Source organism: Theropithecus gelada, chromosome 6 (assembly GCF_003255815.1).
Source record: "Theropithecus gelada isolate Dixy chromosome 6, Tgel_1.0, whole genome shotgun sequence".
Lineage (NCBI taxonomy): Eukaryota > Metazoa > Chordata > Mammalia > Primates > Cercopithecidae > Theropithecus > Theropithecus gelada.
The window spans coordinates 140,851,302-140,857,299 of NC_037673.1; the positions used below are offsets into that span (position 1 = coordinate 140,851,302).

Consider the following 5,998-nt stretch of genomic DNA (forward strand, 5'->3'; position numbering starts at 1 on the left):
ACTGCAGCTTCAATAAAAGTTGCTGTGTAACACCACCAGTTCACCCTTGAATTCTTTCCTGGGCAAAGCCAAGAACCCCTGGGCAGAGCCAAAAACCATCCCAGGCTAAGCCTCAATTTTGGGTCTTGCTTGTCCTGCATAACTACCAGTTCCTTTCTGGATGATAAAGCTGGCTTCAAATAGAGAGCATAGAATTTTGAGTCAAACATCAATCTGAAGACTTTCTGGTTTTGTTAGTCTTTGAGCCTCCATCACCTTCTTTGTAAAATGGAACTAATAATATGAATTTTTGGAAAAGAATTGCTTTAGGTTTCTAACCTTTTAAAAATATTTTAAGCTCAGCCAATTTCATCAGAAAATGCTGTTTGTCTGCCTGTGTTTTTTGTCTGTGTACTGCCTGCCCACTTTTCTCTGCCTCTCTTTTATCTGCTTGGAAGTATATATACACACACACACACCCCTGGGAAATTGGAATGGAAACACCTCTGGTATCCATGGAGCAAGTACTGGCTCAAACCATCCATAGGTTAACTGAATATTAGCGAAGCCAACCTCCTCTGTACTGGTTTGACATTACTCCACTTTAGGATGTCTAAATATCAGAAAGTCTAGTGAGACAGATCACCTTATTTCTAATTGTTATCCCAAGTGATATCAAATGAACTTGATGAGGATCTTGATGAAGAGCTGATGGGAATGTAACCACTATCTTTCTACATCTTCATATTTCTCAACAATAAAGTTCTAATACCTAAAGAGTGTTACGCATGTCTATCTCTTGAAGCCTTAAAAAACCTGCTGAAAATACAAGTGTCTAAAATTTTATTGCCAGAACCAACAACTGGGAAAATATATATGACTAATAATGTTTATAGTAATTTGTTTCTAATAATGAAAATTTCAAAATAACAGAAATATCGAAAACTGGCAGAAATTAGTGGCTATGCTTTACAAATTTTATGATTGAGCAGGGCCATCAGAATCTTGCTCTAATAAAGCTATATGCTGGGAAGCCCCTGGCTTCACCTGGCTACACTGAAGACTGAGTGGATTAACAGCTTGAGATGTACCTGAAGTCCATTCATGGCACGCTGACTGGAAAGTTCTAAACTAAAGCATTTGCTTACAATGGGATATTTTAGTCGGCAAAAATCGTCATATAAATCTAAATGAAAAGATTTCTACAGCAGATTGCATGGGAAAAAAGGTGACAGTTAATTATACATAGTTTACACAATTTTTGCCTATGGGCATACCTGAAGAGCTGTCTGGAGAGAGTCAGCAATATCATATTATGAAGTGATAGGATTCTGGGTTCTAATATATGTGTGTGTGTGTGTGTGTGTGTATAAAATATAAAAATTTTTGCCAGTGTTTGCCACATCTACTGTGAGAATGAAGACCATTCTTTGGCAGACTGTTGATATTTCAGAAAATGTCAACATCACTCTGAAGGGATGCATAGTTTTTGTGAAGGGCCCCAGAGGAAACCTGCAGAGGGACTTCAGTCACATCAATGTAGAACTTAGTCTCCTTGGAAAGGGAAAGAAGAGGCTCAAGGTTGACAGAGGGGGGAAATAGAAAGAAAGTGGCTACTGTTTGCACTATTCGTAGTAACGTACAGAACATGATCAAAGGTGTTACACTGGACTTCCATTACAATATGAGGTCTGTGGATGCTCACTTCCCCATCCATGTCATTATCCCTGAGATTAGGTCTCGTGTTGAAATCAGACATTTCTTGGATAAGGCCAGATGAGGTGGCTCATGCCTGTAATCCCAGCACTTTGGGACACTGAGGTGGAGGATCGCCTGAGGTCAGGAGTTTGAGACCAGCCTGGCCAACATGGTGAAACCCGTCTCCACTAAAACTACAAAAAATTAGCCAGGCATGCTGACGGGTGTCTGTAATCCCAGCTACTTGAGAGACTGAGGCAGGAGAATCACTTGAACCCTGGAGGCTGAGGTTGCAGTGAGCCGAGATCACGCCATTGCACTCCAGCCTGGGCAACAAGAGTGAAACTCCATCTCAAATATATATATATAAATATATATATATCTAATCTCCACAGGGTTCAGATGAGGCCAGGTGTTGCTTGTTCAGTATCTCAAGTCCTGAAAGATGACTTAGTCCTGGAAGGAAATGACATTGAACTTGCTTCAAGTTCAACTGCTTTGATTCAGCAAGCCACAACAGATAAAAATAAGAGTATCAGAAAAAATTTTGATGGCATCTATGTCTCTGTAAAAGGGACAGTTCAGCAAGCTGAATAAGTTGTAACAGTTGTCTGGTTACATAAACATGATGCCAGATGATTCCAAAGAACTAATTGTGATAGTTAAATGATCCAATAAAAGACCTGTTGATTTGAAAAAAAAAAATATCGTTATCAAGTATACTTTTCCAAAATAATAACCCTATACAACAGAAGAGGGGTCTCACCTACTGTTGTTGGTTTTCAGTCTATCCTCCTCCACCCTATTTATTTCCCATCAGGTGATGGCCTTGCACTTTGGAAGATCAACTTCACTTTTCTGGGGATGTTTCATGATTAGTTCAACTGAACCTTATTAATTCCATTTCTTTTTATCAGTGATTGATACAAGCAACTCTATCTAAGGTAATAAGAACATGTCAATTTTTAGTTCACAAGAACTAGTTTAAGACTGGGGATCTGACTCAGTTTGAAACAATGAGATGGAATTAAAGTTTATTAGTGGTTTCTGGAAAAGTTTTCTTGTTTTTAAAACAGAGACTCAAGGAAGAGATTATCTCTTTTTTCTCTGTGTTTTTTTTTTTTTTTTCCAGTTGCAGATGTGCCACTTTGCCTGAGCATTGGATCTAACTAAGAGAATTAAAAAGAAATAGAGTCAGAGTTCCAAATTAAGTACTCCAGGCTTAGTTTACTGTTACCTGAACAAATACTTTTCCTTATAGCTTAATGCTGTTTGATTTCATTTCTGTTGAATGCATTTTAATAGGTTCATCTACTTGATTGGTGGCAAGAATAGAGTTATCCCACCTCCAGGCAGGCATGTCAAAGAGATATTTTTTAATGTATGGTGATGTATATAATGTTTAACATATATACATTAAAGAAACAAACAAAAAACTCACAAGTTGTTCATCTCAGCATTGTGGAAATGTGCAAGCCATATACATAATTTTAAAATTTCTAGTTGCCACATTTTAAAAAGTAAATATAAACAGGTAAAATTAATTTAAATAATATGTTTTATTTAACTGTAATATATGAAAATCGTTTAAATATTTAATCAATACAAAATTATTAATGACCTATTGCATTTTGGGGAGCAGTAAGCATTTGATGTCTGATGTGCATTTTATATTCAGGGCACATCTCCATTTGGGTAGCTGCAGTTTGAGTGCTCAGTAGCCACAGGTGGCTAGCGTTATTAAACACCATAGGTCTATTTCCATGCTAGTATTTTCTACATGCCAGAAACATCAGCAAGATTGGGAGCTTGTTAGAAATACAATTTTAGTCCCCACCCCAGACTTAGTGAAACAGAATCTGAATTTTTATTTATTTAGTTTTATTTATTTACTTACTTACTTACTTATTTTGAGATGAGTCTCGCTCTGTCGCCCAGGCTGGAGTGCAGTGGCGCTATCTAGGCTCACTGCAAGCTCCGCCTCCCGGGTTCACGCTATTTTCCTGCCTCAGCCTTCCGAGTAGCTGGGACTACAGGCGCCCGCCACCACGTCCGGCTAATTTTTTGTATTTTTAGTAGAGACGGGGTTTCACCGTGTTAGCCAGAATGGTCTCAATCTCCTGACCTCGTGATCCGCCCACCGCAGCCTCCCGAAGTGCTGGGGTTACAGGCATGAGCCACCACTCCTGGCCAGAATCTGCATTTTAACAAGATTATCAGGTGATTTACTTTTATGTTAAAGTTTGAGTAAGTATTATTATTGTTGTTGTTTCTGTTTTCACTGTTATTTAGTTATTAACAGAAATGAACCACTTGTAGCACATTTTATGACTGAGCTATGGCAAACTGGGAGTACAGTCAAGGTATGTTGCAGACAAATACCTGAATGCAGACCTGATCAGGGCTGGCATAGATTCTTCAGACTGCCTAGGCCTTATGCTAGTTCTGAAATGAATGGTGTAAGCCTAATAGTAACAGAAAAGATTGGTTGTAAGCCCCATGTGAATGGCACAGCTGTAATGTGTTGATGCATTCCTAATCAACAGATTTATTTATACAGCCTTGTTTTGCATGAGAAATCTCTGATATGGGATTGTTGGTAAAATATTTACAGTTCTTCAAGTTTTCTTTTGGAGAGATGGGCCAGAAATTGAATGGAACAATGTGAGGTCGTCATTAGACCCTTATCACGTGCCAGGTTTCTGTGCATTTGTTTTGGTTTGATTTCTATCTGCTTTGCATTCTTCCTCATGATAAATGGTACCAAATCATTAGTTAATAATTCCCCATTCAGTGGAAGGGAGAGACCAAAGGATTTTCAGAGATAACACAACTGGTCTTGAATTCCACAGTGGGCATAAACCTTGGTGCATTTCTGTCCTGTATAGTTATTTTTTCTATTCATCTCAAACCTCATCCAAACAGATAATAAACCACTTCCTGAACAGATGCGCCACTTATTTGTGTAGTTCTGTAATGATAATGAAGAAAATTTAATCTGGAGTGTCTGTAGAAGATGAACTAAAGCCAGATTGGTAGGAATAATAAAGGCTCTATTGGAATGTTGGGTCCCACATGAAAAGCCAATCATTAAGTACTTGACAATGCTGTCTTTGATATAGTCTAATAGTGTATAGAAACAACCACCTCTCGGGTACTGGACTCCTCATGCAGCTACTGTTTCTACAGATATAAACATTCTAAATTGTTTAGAGCATAAGGGAGCATAAAGGATAATTTTTTTTTTTTTTTTTTTTTTTTTTGCAGCTGGAAGCAACATCTGATGTTGCAAAACGCTGCAAGTATGTTGGAGGGATTGCTTTATTCAGACAAATGTAAAATGAAGTAAAAAACATGTGTAGCTTAACATTTTTGTTGAAAAGAATCAACAAATTGAAACCAATTTCCTTCAAAAAACTATGCAAAATTATCTTTTGGGGAACAATGATTTGCTTGAAATCTGCTGTACACTTGACCTTAGTTTTATACATGATGTGTAGTTGTTCTTGGCATACAGAAATATGTGGTCTCTGCAGTTGAGAGGCAGTAGTATGTTCAATAAACTCCAAAAGAGATTTGTCATAAGGATTGTTTGATTTTCTCATTTCTTATATAATTCAGTGCAATAAAACAGCAATAACAATAACAACACCTATATAAACTCTGAGAATTTGGGTTTGTCCCATATCCTCAATGTGTCCCCCATTTTCAACACAATTACTTTTTCTTTTGGTGTTTTTGTGTCTTTGTTTTGGAAATGTGGATAAGAATAACAATTTGCTTTGTGAATCTATTGACTTACTATCTATTTTTAATTTATAAGTTGTATTATAAGGAACTTCAATATACCATTTTAATAATGAAAAAATCATTCAGACAGAAAATTAATAAAAAATTGGATTTGAATGTCACTTATCAATAAAAAAGACCTAAAAGACATTTATAGAACATCTTCCCCCAAGGAAACAGAATACACATTCTTCCCAAGCATTCAGTGAATATTCTCCAGGATAGATCATATGTTAGGCCAGAATACAAGTCTTAGGAAATTTAACAAAATGGAAATCATATCAAGTACCTTTTCCAACTACAATGGCATATAATCGGAAATCAGTAACAGGAGGAATTTTTGAAAATTCACAAATATAAGGAAATTAAACAGTATGCTTTCAAACATTCAATAGATAAATGGAGAAATTAAAGGGAAAATTTAAAAATTTATTGAGACAAAAAATTGGGAACACAATATACCAAAATTTATGAGATGCAGCAAAATCAGTTTTAAGAGTAAAGTTTATAGCAATAAACATCTACATCAAAA

The 5,998-nt window shown here is 36.6% G+C and overlaps 1 pseudogene; it reads left to right on the plus strand.

Annotated features, from left to right (window-relative positions):
* The first annotated feature begins 1,395 nt into the window (after positions 1–1,395).
* Positions 1,396–2,274, plus strand: LOC112626741 (annotated as a pseudogene).
* Positions 2,275–5,998: the final 3,724 nt, after the last annotated feature.